This window comes from Nerophis lumbriciformis, linkage group LG13, assembly GCF_033978685.3.
Source record: "Nerophis lumbriciformis linkage group LG13, RoL_Nlum_v2.1, whole genome shotgun sequence".
Classification (NCBI taxonomy): Eukaryota; Metazoa; Chordata; class Actinopteri; order Syngnathiformes; family Syngnathidae; genus Nerophis; species Nerophis lumbriciformis.
In genome coordinates, this window is record NC_084560.2 from 23,815,127 (window position 1) to 23,829,771 (window position 14,645).

At 41.4% G+C, this 14,645-nt stretch overlaps 1 protein-coding gene across 3 annotated transcripts in view; it reads right to left on the minus strand.

Annotated features, from left to right (window-relative positions):
- LOC133613721 (ras-related protein Rap-2a) overlaps positions 1–14,645 on the minus strand; it is a 29,791-nt gene that overhangs the window by 3,617 nt on the left and 11,529 nt on the right. The window lies entirely within an intron of this gene.

Here is a 14,645-nt window from a genome sequence, read left to right on the forward strand (position 1 = left end):
AACAAAGTTGTTTTTTGAACTGGAAATATTCCCGGTTTTCACGAAATTCCGTAATACCGTTTCTCAATTCAACATGTTACAACTTCAACATTTCTTGACCATCCATCCATCTTCTTCCGCTTATCCGAGGTCGGTTCCCGATTCTGTTCATAACTTTTATGGACAGAATTTCTAGGCGCAGTCAAGGCGTTGAGGGGATCCGGTTTGGTGGCTGTAGGATTAGGTCTCTGCTTTTTGCAGATGATGTGGTCCTGATGGCTTCATCTTCACTGGATCGGTTCGCAGCAGAGTGTGAAGCGACTGGGATAAGAATCAGCACCTCCAAGTCTGAGTCCATGGTTCTCGCCCGGAAAAGGGCGGAGTGCCATCTCCGGGTTGGGGAGGAGATCTTGCCCCAAGTGGAGGAGTTGAAGTACCTCAGAGTCTTGTTCACGCGTGAGGGAAGAGTGGATCGTCAGATCGACAGGCAGATCGGTGCGGCGTCTTCAGTAATGCGGACGCTGTATCAATTCGTTGTGGTGAAGAATGAGCTGAGTCGGAAGGCAAAGCTCTCAATTTACCGGTCGATTGATTGAAACTTTTATTAGTAGATTGCACAGTGAAGTACATATTCCGTACAATTGACCACTAAATGGTAACACCCGAATAAGTTTTTCAACTTGTCGGGGTCCACTTAAATTGATTCATGATACAGATATATACTATTTTCATAATACAGTCATGACACAAGATAATCATCACAGTATATACATTTAATTATTTACATTATTTACAATCTGGGGTGTGGGATATGGAGGTGGGGGGGTTAAGATTGGTTGGAATCAACACTTCATCAACAATTGCATCATCAGAGAAAATGACATTGAAACAGTGTAGGTCTGACTTGGTACATATGTACAGCAAGTATTGGACACAGAGAGAGAGATCAGAAATTATAAGAAAAAGTGACTACATTTGATTGTTTACATTTGATTATTTACAATCCAAGGAGGTATGATGAGGAAGGGAGGGTGTTAGTTTAGGGCTGAAGTTGCCTGGAGGTGTTCTTTTAGTGCGGTTTTGAAGGAGGATAGAGATGCCCTTTCTTTTACACCTGTTGGGAGTGCATTCCACATTGATGTGGCATAGAAAGAGAATGAGTTAAGACCTTTGTTAGATCGGAATCTGGGTTTAACGTGGTTAGTGGAGCTCCCCCTGGTGTTGTGGTTATGATCTACGTTCCCATCCTCACCTATGGTCATGAGCTTTGGGTTATGACCGAAAGGACAAGATCACGGGTACAAGCGACCAAAATGAGTTTCCTCCGCCGGGTGGCGGGGCTCTCCCTTAGAGATAGGGTGAGACCCGACCATTTCTTGACCAATTTGAAAAATTCCAACACCAACCATTTCAACTCCTTCAGAACATTCAAGTTTTTTTTTTACCATTTTCCAAAAAATCCCCGCTTTTCCCGTAATTCCCAATTGTTTTAAAAATTCCCATTGAAATCAATGGGACCGTCTTCAAAGTTCCACAACTTTCACATTTTTCATCTGATTCAAACTCTTCCAACTTCAAATATATTCAGCCTGTTCCGGAATAGTGTGCTCTACTTCAACAATTCTAAAAAATTTTCCAGGATTTCAGTTCAACTTCAGCATTGGAGCATTCACATGCAATTCCTTCAGGAATTGCCTCAATTAGATTTATTCTCATCTACCAACCTCTTTTGGCTGTCTTTTAGATACATGTCCTATGTAATGTACCACAGAATTGTTTGTTTTTTAATTTACTCACATTATTATCATTGAAAATGTAATGTAAAATTCTAAAACATGGATGCAAAGAACTCAGAAAACGTTTCTCATTTGACAACTCTATCCTGCAGCCACGCTCTCTCGGGTAATGTACTTCGGGTGTCATGACCTCTGTTTACATTCCATCACATCAAAAATATACCTTCTCCCTGGCTACTAATAAATACTTAGAACTACAACTGGTTTGGAACTAACAGTGTTCGGATTGTAATCATCCAAATATAATTAGCAGCAGAGTAGACCGCCGTCAACGTTGTGGCTCGGAGAGCGAACAGAGGCGACAACAAGTAAGCCAGCTGGATGGTTAGCTAACTAGCGAGCTTATTTCGGTGTTTCTTCTATTTATTTTGGAGCACCGAAACAAGCTTGATATTTGTTGTCTACGTTTGCAATCAGAGCCCCGCCGTTGACGGCTGTCTACTTTGCTGCTACTCATATTAGCTTGTCCTGTAACTCAGTGCGGCGTTTAGGCAAAAGAAACTTCTGAAAAGAGCGTTTAACAAATTTTGTGTGAATCGTATTAAAAAAAATATTTCATAAAAATTGTTTTTTTTATTAATTTTAATTTATAATTTTTTTTAATTATTCATCTAAGCGGGAAGATATGAACATCCCGTCAGTCGGCATCCTAGTAAGAGCACACATTGTACAGTAAATTATTATTTTATTAGGCCCGTAATTTGTAGTTCTTGATTAGCACTTAGCAATAGTGCGACATGATGCTTTAATGTTTAACTAAAACTGGATCTCTTTAGCACAGAGCTTCCAGATCTTGTAGCTCATCCTCCTTATATTCAGGCTCAAAAATATAAGGTTGTCATGATCATTTGTCCCAAAGTAATCGTTGTTGTCTCTCATGTAGTCCGCAATGAGTAGTAGGTTTGTTATTGTTGAAGAGAAAAGAGAAGGTTGTGATGCGTCTGTGAAATGAATACTTATACTTAAAATGAGCAAAATACATACGGTAACTATTGCATGTTGTTATTATTGTGCTTGTTACTAAATTACATCTTCCATCCCATCCATCCAATTTCTACCGCTTATTCCCTTCGGGGTCGCGGGGGGCGCTGGAGCCTATCTCAGCTACAATCGGGCGGAAGGCAGGGTACACCCTGGACAAGTCACCACCTCATCGCAGTACATTACATCTTAACATTACAAAACGATGATGGATGCTTTCGGAGCGCTTTTATGGCAGAATAAAGCGACTCACATTTGCTCCATTGGTAGCTGACTTTTGCTAGCGTTTATTTGTAAATTTATAATGTAGAATGCTTAAAACAAAAACATACTGTATCTGTGCTTGTCTCCCACAAGGATTTTGAATGATTGTGACATAATCTAAAGAAAAAATGCTGTTCCCCTTTAAAGAGATAGTGAGTTGCTAAACCTTTTATCCTGAAACTAGCAAATGAGAGTTTTTAGTCTTCAGAAGTTGAATTCCACATTATATCACTGAGGTTTGCAGTAGGTTATTCCTGCTTAAGTGTTATGTTAACAGGTGTACATAGTGTACATTTGTCGAAGAAGTACTTCACATGTCAAGAATCCGGCATATCTCTGCTCAGCTGCAGGTTTCAGTGTCAAATTAGTTTCCGAGATGAGAGAGTCTATTTCGTTTTAATCTACTCATGAATACATTATTCAAAGTGGACTTTAATCTTTAGTCACTTTTTCCTTGGATCTGCTCCCTCGCTGCAAAAAGGACACTCTCACGGGTTGGTCCATGTTTAACCAAGGGGGGACGGTTCATCCGCCTGTACAATTAATATAGTGAATATGGATGTGCATATCAATGAATTGATTGTGCATATTGATTGATCGTGAAGAATTTAGGCAAAATGGAAACATGTCCTGTTAAATTAGTCCGAACTAGTTGGCGGTCTAAAGATCAGCTATGAGAAGTTGGGCTACGTCCACAAAGACTTCCACTATAACAGCATTTTTCTGCTCAATACCTGTATGGAAACAGGCATTCAGAGGACTCTTAACTCCAAAAAAACTGAAAATTGATTATCGTATTTTTCGGGCTATAAAGTGCACATAAATCGACAGTGCCCCTTATAACCTGGTGCGCCTAATGTACGGAATAATTCTGGTTGTGCTTACTGACCTCGAAGCTATTTTATTTGGTATATGGTGTAGTGATAAGTGTGATCAGTAGATGGCAGGCACACATAAGAGATACGTGTAGACTACGATATGACGACAGTATACTACACTAAACTTTAAATGTTTCATTGAGAATATAGAACATTACATAGAGCGCTCCAAAATCTGTCAAAATGTTTTAGTACGACTTTGGTAAGCTAAGAAGCCGCACCGCTTGAGGGATTGTGGGAGCATTACGGCTACCGTGGCCAGATATATTGTGCTTATACATACGAGTATTATTATGGTGTGTGTATAAGGCACCCATTAGCAGACATACTATCTGGCGTTTTGTTTCGTAATATTATGCAAAACAAACTTTTCTTACATTCTGGTACCTGCTGATGTGTATTTGGGATCTGCATAAGCCCTGAAAACTTGCGTGCGTCCGCCATTGTAGTCCGTGCCGATGCCGTAGTCAATAAGCTTCTTCTATTCATCTATCTTCTTGCTTTGAGGCATTCATCCTCCGCTGTTGCCATTTCTAAAATAGTGTAACGTTTTAAGTTATATCTGTCAGTAGGCTCGCTATGAAAGCGCTAAAAACTAACGGTGTAGTGAGTTTACATTATTCACCCACTGAACTTAAATCATTAGACAGTTCCGGTCGGACTGTTTTTCACGGGACACATTTCCGGCGTTGTTGTTGCACTAGTGAACCACGGATGAGGAGATGCTGCTCCGTTATTGATTGAAGTAAAGTCTGAATGTCATTAAAACAGTTAGCTCCATCTTTTGACACATCTTCCACTCCCGTCCTTGCACGCTACACCGCTACAACAAAGATGACGGGGAGAAAACGCTGTCAAAGGTAAGCCACGTAAATAAGACCGCCCACAAAACGGCGCATCCTTAAGCGACTGTCAGACAGAACCTTGAAGATGATCTGTAAAACATCATCTATGCAACATTTTGACCAAACACCCACCATTACATGTTATGTCGACCAGTATTTTTCAACCTTTTTTGAGCCAAGGCACATTTTATTCATTGAAAAAACGCAGAGGCACACCGCGAGCAGAAAATGTTTAAAAAATGAAACTCGGCAGCCGATATTGACAGTAAAAAGTCGTTCTCGCAATTGAATTCAAATCATAACCAAGCATGCACCACTATAGCTCTTGTCTAAAAGTAGGTGTGCTGTCACGACCTGTCACATCACGCCGTGACTTATTTTGAAGTTTTTATTGTTTTCCTGTGTGTAGTGTTTTCGTTCTTGTCTTGCGCTCCTATTTTGGTGGCTTTTTCTCTTTTTTTGGTATTTTCCTGTTGCAGTTTCATGTCTTCCTTGACCACTATTCCCCACACCTGTTTTGTTTTTAGCAATCAAGAATGTTTAAGTTGTTGCTATACTTCTTTGTGTGGACATTGTTGATTGTCATATTCGAATGTACTTTGTGGACGCCGTCTCTGCTCCACACGCTGTAAGTCTTTGCTGTCGTCCAGCATTCTGTTTTTGTTTACTTTGCAGCCAGTTCAGTTTTAGTTTCGTTCTGCATAGCCTTCCCTAAGCTTCAATACCGTTTGTTTATTTTTGCTTTAAGCATCAGATACCTTTTTACCTGTACACTGCCTCCAGCCGTCGTCTGCATATTGTGATCACGACAAACCATCGTCGTCGTTCCCAACATCTACAAAGCAATCAACCACCTGCTGCCACCTACTGATATGGAAGAATATTACACAATTACTCTGTCGAGCTCCAGACAGCACAGACACTCACTATTTGCGCATTATAATTACTGGCTTGCAAAAAATATTTTTAACCCAATTAGGTGAAATTACATAATCTCCCACGGCACACCAGACTGTATCTCATGGCACACCAGTGTGCCACGGCACAGTGGTTGAAAAACACTGATGTAGACCACAAGGAAGTGTTTTCAATTTAGAAAAAATAAAATAATAATAATAATATGACTCCTTTAATGCGCCCTATAATCCGGTGCGCCTAATATATGAAAAAAGATTTTAAAAAATAGACCATTCATCGGCAGTGCGCCTTATAATCTGTTGCGCCCTATGGTCCGGAAAATACGGTATATTATGCATTTTGTAAATTGTTCGTAGGTATGTGAATGTAAGTGGGAATGGTTGTTTAAATGTGTTCTGTTATTGACTGGCAACCAGTACAGTGCATATCCGCCTCTCGACCAAAGCCAGCTGGGAAATGCTCCAGCTTATGCATCACCCTGAACAGGTAATGGGTTAAATGATAGAACATGAGTAAATACATTTTCAAATGTCATATCCATTCAAGAAAATCCTTTTAGGAAATGCTGCAGGAGCTTGCCCTTCAATCAGTGTAACATGCCCTAATTAGCCATTTAAAGGCCAGTGATGTTATATTACCAAACAAGCTAATAGAGGAGCTTATGCAACTTGTGGAGCTCTCTGGTGGTCTCATTGTTGCACAAAGACATCAGGGCTACAGGAGAGGGGGCTATACTTAGTTATAAATAAAGGGTAGGAAACTTTTGCTCTCAGGAGGTGTGAGACAGAGGTTGCCAAAGACACCCAAGCTCCAAAGGCCTTGGCAAAAAAAAAAAAAGAAGTGTTGGCCACTCTGTGTCTGGAGTCTGTCACCCAAGCAGGGACAAGCAACCCGCACTTGACAGCAACACAGATACAACATATACAATTGTGGAGGGGCCGTGGCCTGCGGGCCTACCGCGGAACGGGGTGTGCCAGGACCGGCCTCGAAGACAGTGACGGGTGAGTAGATGGCCCAGGTGGGCTTTGTTATCTAACCACCTGTCGCCTTTATTAGCAGCAGCCGGGATGAGACACGGGGTTGGAGTGGGAGCCAGAGAGAGAGAGAGGCACGAACAAAGAGAAATACATTTTGCTGGAAAGCAAAAGCTTCTCCACATTTATGAAAATAAAACAGTGTTGTACCCTGAAATCTGGGGCTCTCGAGGCAGTGTGTGGTGGTCCGAAGAACCCAAGAGAGGGCAACCTCTACAACAATATTTTACGAACTATAGAGCGCACCGGGATATTAGACGTACCCACAAAATATTAGGGAAAACATATAAGTCTCCATATATTAGCCCCACCGGACTATAAGTTGCAGATATATTTAAGTTGCGAAATAAGTTATTTATACAGAAAGATTTTGTAAATGTTTATTGACATACCGTTAATTATTTCCAAAACCGAATCATCGTCATGGACCTACTAGCTATGGAAGCTAGCTCTGCAATCAGCTTAACAGACTCATGAACTCCACGGTGATGTTTTTGTAAATTTCCAAGGAGTTTGCGAAACTGAAACAATACAAAAAGAATGTCAATGTCAGTTAATACTACTAACACAGACAATCGTAAATGTGTTAGCATATTAGCTAATGCTAACAACGGTAGCTTCATTACATTGCAATAGCACGTACAAATATGCATGAAAACACTCCTACAGACATCACACATTGAACGGTTTAGTAAGCATAAAAAGTTTACGTTATATTGTAGAACTGACAAACGTTGCTTGGAGTGATGAAAGGTGAATTCATAGGAATAGAAACGCTATGGACGGCTAAAAGACGGAACGGCAATTCTACTTCCGTTAACTTGAAAGGACTAAATGGAAGGACACTGCAGCACTTGCAGTGAGCGAACTCGTCCAAAAGATGTCGCCACAGCACAAACAAAATCACAATGTGGAGGTTGCCCTCCCGTGGGTCCTCCAGACCACCAAGCATTGCCATGAGAGCCCGGATCAGAGTTACAATAGAGTTTTTATTTGTGATTTTTCAGCCGCTTGCTTTCCAGCAAGTGTCCGTTCGTTGCTCTCGCTCCAGCTCCAACAAAGTCTCTACTCCCGGTTGCTGCTTATACAGAGCGACAGGTGATTAGGTAACAAGGCCCAGGTGGGCCATCTACGCACCTGTCGCTGATTTCGAGGCCGGTCCTGGCACACCCCGCTTCGCTGCAGGCCCGCAGGCCACGCCCCCCCCCCCTCCACACACACCTTATTTTATATAACTATTGTAATATGGCTGTCAGCAAAAAAAATCCATAAATTTGCCACTTTGTTTTATAAGCCGCAGGGTTCAAAACGTAGGACAAATGTAGCGGCGTATAGTCTGGATTTTACGGTACTAGTTATGTATATATGACAAATAAATAACAAATGGTATAATAATATGGTAGAATAACAACATTCGGTTGTGCTATTGTAGTGGCACAAACATGGTAGACAACATGTCATGCTTTAGCCTAAGATGGCCACACTGGTTTACTATGGTAAATGGTAAATGGGTCGTACTTGTATAGCGCTTTTCTACCTTTTTTTTAAGGAACTCAAAGCGCTTTGACACTATTTTCCACATTGACCCATTCACACACACACACTATGACCGCCCCATTCCCAGACACGTCATCTATAATGCATATAGCATCAACTCGCATAGGTCTCACTGATGGATGGTGGAAGACGCTCACATTTTTGGCTTTAACCAACATTGCTGAGACAAGGAGGGAGGATAACAAACAGCTATTTTGAGAACGTTCTTCCACTCCAAGACTGAGTCAGAAAATCATAAGCGCCTCTCTCTTGGCACATCTAAGGATGTAATCGAGATCCCTGCTATGTCTTTTGTAAACAACCTAAGACAGACAAACACGGTTTGAAAAGAAGATCAAGGGTGGTATTTCAAAACAAGGATTCTCCCATGGCTCTACGAAACTAGCTTTCCCATTTCCTTCTGTGCCTCAGGCGTCAAACAGATGATAGGGACTTTGTAGCGCAAAGAAAATGCGGTGAACAGATCATGCTTAATTGAAATATCATGTTTGTGTGATACAAAATAATACAACAAATTGCTAGGCTCCTGGTGGACGTAATGAAAATAATGGCATATACTGCAAAGCACAAGGTGTAACTGCATACTGGCTAAGACTTGCCATGTTTGGATAGGATCGGATAGAGCAGACTATTTATTCCACAATGGGGAAATGATGTGGTTACAGTACAGAATCAGAAAGTGCACAAAAACAAGGTAAAACCCATTAAAAACTTGAGCGAAACATTAAAGAACACAAAGGATAAAAAAAAAAGAGCACTGAGTTGCTGCAACCAGCTGCCACTTCAGCGGCACCATTTTTAACACAGCAACAAAGGTAAAATGCAATGAAAAACTAAAAATGAGTAATAAATAATACATATTGTGCACATACAATTGCATAAATAAATAATAAAGCAGCAATGCTGTTTGGAAAGACATCCATTTTCTACATCGCTTGTCCTCATTAGGGTCACGGGTGGGCTGGCGGACTTTAGATGTTAGGCGGGGTATACCTGGACTGGTCGCTCACCAGTCAATTGCAGCTGTAATACCCACACACGCATGGGGAGAAGATGCAAACTCCACACAGACATGCTTAAACACAGATTTGAAACCTCAATCTCCAGACTGTGCGACATGCCAACCCCTAGACCAGTGTTTTTCAACCACTGTGCCGCGGCACACTAGTGTGCCGTGAGATATTGTCTGGTGTACCGTGGGAAATTATGCAACTTCACCTAATTGGTCCAAAAAATAATGGTCCAAATCAATAATTATAATAATGTGCCGTTGTCTAGTGTCTGTGCTGTGTAGACCTTGGCAGGGTAACCATGTAATACTCTATATTAGTAGGTGGCAGCAGGTAGTTCATTGCTTTGTAGAAGTCGGAACGTGTCAAGGATGGTTTGTCGTGATCCCAATATGCAGAGCACAGCGTGCAGGTAAAAAGGTATGTAACGCTTAAACGAAAAATGAACAAAAGGCAAGTCCCGCTAGGAAAAGGCACTGAAGCATGGGGATGGCTATGCAAAACAAAAGTAAAACTGAACTGGCTACAAAATAAACAAAAACAGAATGCTGGACGACAGCAAAAACTTACAGCGGATGGAGCGGAGACGGCGTCCACAAAGTATATCCGTACATGACATGACAATTAAGATTGTCCCCACAAAGGAGGATAGAATACGCACAACTTAAAGAGTCTTGATTGCGAAAACAAAGCAGGTGCAGGCAATAGCACTCAAAGGAAGGCGTGAAGCTGCTACAAGAGATCACCAACAAAACAATAAGGGTCACCAAAATAACAGCGCAAGACAGGAACTAAAGCCCTACACACAGGAAACAACAACAAACTCAAAATAAGGCACGACAACCTGGTGGAGTTTAATTTTTTAACCTTTTCTGCTGGTGGTGTGCCCCCGTATTTTTTTTTTATGAAAAAAAATGTGCCTTGGCTCAAAAAAGGTTGGAAAAACACTGCCCTAGACTACCACGGAGAAAGCAAGTTTCAGTCGACAAGAATGAAAATTTGGCAATTTTGACAAGGGCTGGGTAATGAAATCGACAACTGATTTCAATTTGTTGGAAAATATAGTATAATATGGGACTTTTAAAAAGGTCTCATTGAACTTTTTACATGGTTGCCAGATGATATCAATTCAGATTTACATTAAGAGGCCTTAGAGCCATTGCAGCTCCATCTCACATTCCAAAAACATGTTTGAGGTTCCTGTATTGTCCATAGTTAGTTACATAGTTGTGTATCCTGCCTCTCAGCCTAAATCAGCTATGATAGGCTCTAGGCCCAGGTAAACATATTAGACAATGGATTGATCAGTGGTGGTCCGGGCCAGCAAGGCCTTCTCAACTGGCCTAACATAAACAGAAATCATGATCATAATTTAAAGATACAAGTAATTTTTAATTTACTTTCCCTAAATATCTAAAAGTATTCATATTCTCTTCATGTCATATTATGCTCCTTCTAGTGCTGTTGTTTTTAGTTTAGCCAATCAGATCACGAGTTGTTGTCAGTAAGGCCTTACGTTGAACGTGACATTTACGCGTCCTGTGATTGAATACTCACTTGGGAGTCCCGAGTGAGTATCCAATCACAAGTTGCGAAAACAGGAAGTGGCACCGGAGCAATACGAGCCATAGAAAGCCACAGAAAACTCACCGGTACTCACAAAGAAGGAGAGCAAAATGTTGATTATGTGGCAGATATATATATTTGCAAGGCCATTTTCAAGAAGGATACTTAAGAAAAACTACATCTTGTGAGACGAGGTCGGCCGACATCGGAAGCTATCCCGGCGGTGAAATGGTTGCCCGCCACTTTCACACGAATCAACCGACTATGACCAACTACCAACTACGAGCGATACTACTGGCTTATAGGGCGTTGAATGGGTGCTACAAATTGTGAGTTCAAATATTTTATTTCTAATTTTTTTCATGTTTCATTTGTTTTATACAATTATTTTAATTGAAGCGGGTTCATTGAATGTTAAATGCGCCGAAAAATAGACCGTTTTGTACACTGTTGAGGGGTTTCAATACAAAGTAGTGTGCAAGTGTGTTTCTGTATAGTATCTCCAGCTGTGTCTATGTGGTGACATAAATTACGGTATTTTGAGAGGTGAAGTCGGACTAAGTAGGACATCACTGAAGGCCTAGGTGAGAAACGCATGGCCCGCCACTGGGACTGATAGTGTTAAGGGTTTTCTTCAAATTCAGTACAAATGTGCAGAACGGCTGTGCAAACATCAAGGTTTATTGCCTTATCTCCTTTCCTTTCCTCATCACTCTCTGACCATGGCACTGTTATTTACATAGTCGCTAAAGTCACCAATCACAGTGTGTCCCTGGAATGAGGACTAATGAGGTGCACGGCGCACTAACACAAGGTCCAGTCCACGGTGTAATCATGTGTACACATAGCCTCTGTGACATCCGCCTCTGATGGATGCTGACAGGCTTGCAAAAGAGAATGATGCACAGCCGCGCCCCTGACCTGAGCTAATGTGGTCGTGACGGGTCATCAATGTTTTGGCAGCAAGTAGGGATGGACAGTGTATCGAAGAATGTGCTACAATTTGTGACAACCTTATGACAAAATCTAACATAATCTCAGCTTTGCACTTTCCCCCCCCAAGATGGCACTGCTGTTGTCATCCTTTTGTGTTCCTGATGTTTCCCTCTTGTTTTCATGTGTTTTTTGGTTCGGGACCCTTTGGGATTGTGTGACAAGGGGAAGCACTTTTGTGACATATACGGTGCTTTTTTGTGAACTTCTGGATCTGCCTCCCGGGAGCCTTTTGGCCATGGAGACCGGCTGCTGGGTCTCTGCCACACCAGAGTCCGTTTGGAGAGACTGGAGGAGATGCGGATGAAGAGACAGGGCTGCGGAGCTGGCGCTGACCGCCAGGACGGACAAGCTTCACATTGTCTTGTCTGAATGAGCAGGTATCGGACACCTCTGTCTCCTTGGACGTATCCTCGCTCATCCATGCGGACTGGACACTGGCCGAGAGTTGGTGGGCGGCCGAGGGTGGAGTCGGCTCTCTTGGTTGCTCTGTTGGGTCTGCTCCTGTCTCTGGCCATGCTCCCCCCACCCCAGCAGTCGATGGCGTAGAACAGTGGTTATCAAATGGGGGTACGCGTACCCCTGGGGGTACTTGAAGGTATGCCAAGGGGTACGTGAGATTTTTTTTTAAATATTCTAAAAATAGCAACAATTCAAAAATCCTTTAAAAATATATTTATTGAATAATACTTCAACAAAATATGAATGCAAGTTCATAAACTCAGTGAAGCACAAGCTCAGGTTTGTCACTAAAATGTCTGTCAAAAAGAACTGTGAAAAGAAATGCAACAATGCAATATTCAGTGTTGACAGCTAGATTTTTTGTGGACATGTTCAATAAATATTGATGTTAAAGATTTCTTTTTTTGTGAAGAAATGTTTAGAATTAAGTTCATGAATCCAGATGGATCTCTATTATAATCCCCAAAGAGGGCACTTTAAGTTGATGATTACTTCCATGTGTAGAAATCTTTATTTATAATTGAATCACTTGTTTATTTTTCAACAAGTTTTTAGTTATTTTTATATCTTTTTTTCCAAATACCGTAGTTCAAGAAAGACCACTACAAATGAGCAATATTTTGCACTGTTATACAATTTAATAAATCAGAAACTGATGACATAGTGCTGTATTTTACTTCTTTATCTCTTTTTTTCAACCAAAAATGCTTTGCTCTGATTAGGGGGTACTTGAATTAAAAAAATGTTCACAGGGGGTACATCACTGAAAAAAGGTTGAGAACCACTGGCGTAGAACACCGCAGAGGCCACCACAGTGTATAAGTTTTGTTTTTTGTTGTTGTTTTACTTTTGTGGCTGTATGTAGAAATGGCTGGTTGCATCAGCTCTGCTCTTTTAATGTCTTTAATATCCTTTGTGTTTTTTGATGTTTCCCTGGGGACAGTGTGGCGCGGTTGGAAGAGTGGCGCTGCCAGCAACCTGAGGGTTCCTGGTTCGATCCCCAGCTTCTACCAACCTAGTCACGTCCGTCGTGTCCTTGAGCAAGACACTTCACCCTTGCTCCTGATGGGTCGTGGTTCGCGCTTTGCATGGCAGCTCCCGCCATCAGTGTGTGAAGGTGTGTCCAAGCGCTTTGAGCACCTTGAAGGTAGAAAAGCGCTATACAAGTGCAACCCATTTACCCTCTTACACACGTTTGTGTGCTATGGCTATGAGGTTTTTTTCCTTGGCCTCAGTCTGGACCATGGGCCCAGGCTTAGACTGCATTTTTTTTCCCCTCACCCCCCAGCGATTACCTGTTTCTCACCTTTTTTGTAAGGAGCGCCGGAAGTTAGCAGACCCGTCAGCGATGTTGTTCTGTCTCCCTGCAATGTTTGTCTGCTCTTGAGTGGGATTGTGCTGAAAATCTTAATTTCCCCTCGGGGATTATTAAAGTATTTCTGATTCTGATTCTAAAATGCACATAAAGTATCAAGCACTATGTGTAGGAGTAGTGTGTCAAGTGTGCAAATAAACTGTGCTGTGACATCAGGGAACAACACCAGACTCATGCTGGTGTTAGGTGTGTAATCACGTAACAGCCAGGCTGCATCTGGTGTGTGAGTGCACACGTGTATACATTAGCATATAAACACACAGGAAGAAACACAAGCAGAAGTAACATCTCAGCTCATAAGGGAGGAAGTACACCGACCTCATTACTTCATTCACATGGCGGTTAATAGAGCAAGCGTAAAGAGGTCTACGTGTCTTTTGTGCTGCTTTACATGTGTTTTTAATGCTTGTCTCGAAGAACAGACACTTGTGAAATAAATAAAACACAGATGTTCTCATATTAACATTGTATAGTGGCGGGCTCTGCTCTAATACACAGCAAGCCTCAAATCCTCAATCAGTCACACATCATCAATTTAAACAATAGAATCGGCTGCTCCTTCAATTACATGCCTAATATTTTGAGCGATGTGTTTAAATTGCTTCATAATGTACGGTCTGCATCAGAACAACTTCAGACATTGCATTCATATTGAAATCCATGTTTAAATCATAATTTGACCTTTTTACATTGAATTGCCCGCTTTAAAATAGGGCTGCAAACAATGACTATTGTGATAGTCAACTATTTATCAACGATCTCAACGATTAGTCAACTAATCGGACTGTTCAGTGGCTCAAATGTAGCCGTTTGAGCATCTGCTAACTTACAATATATACAACAAATATAACAATGGACACAATTTTCATAGAGTTGTTGTTTTTGTAACAACTTAACGAGCAGCACAGTTAGAATATAAATACATATTTTGGAAAAGTAGTCATCTTTAATGTTAGTTAGCACTATGGATGCAACGATTTGAACATT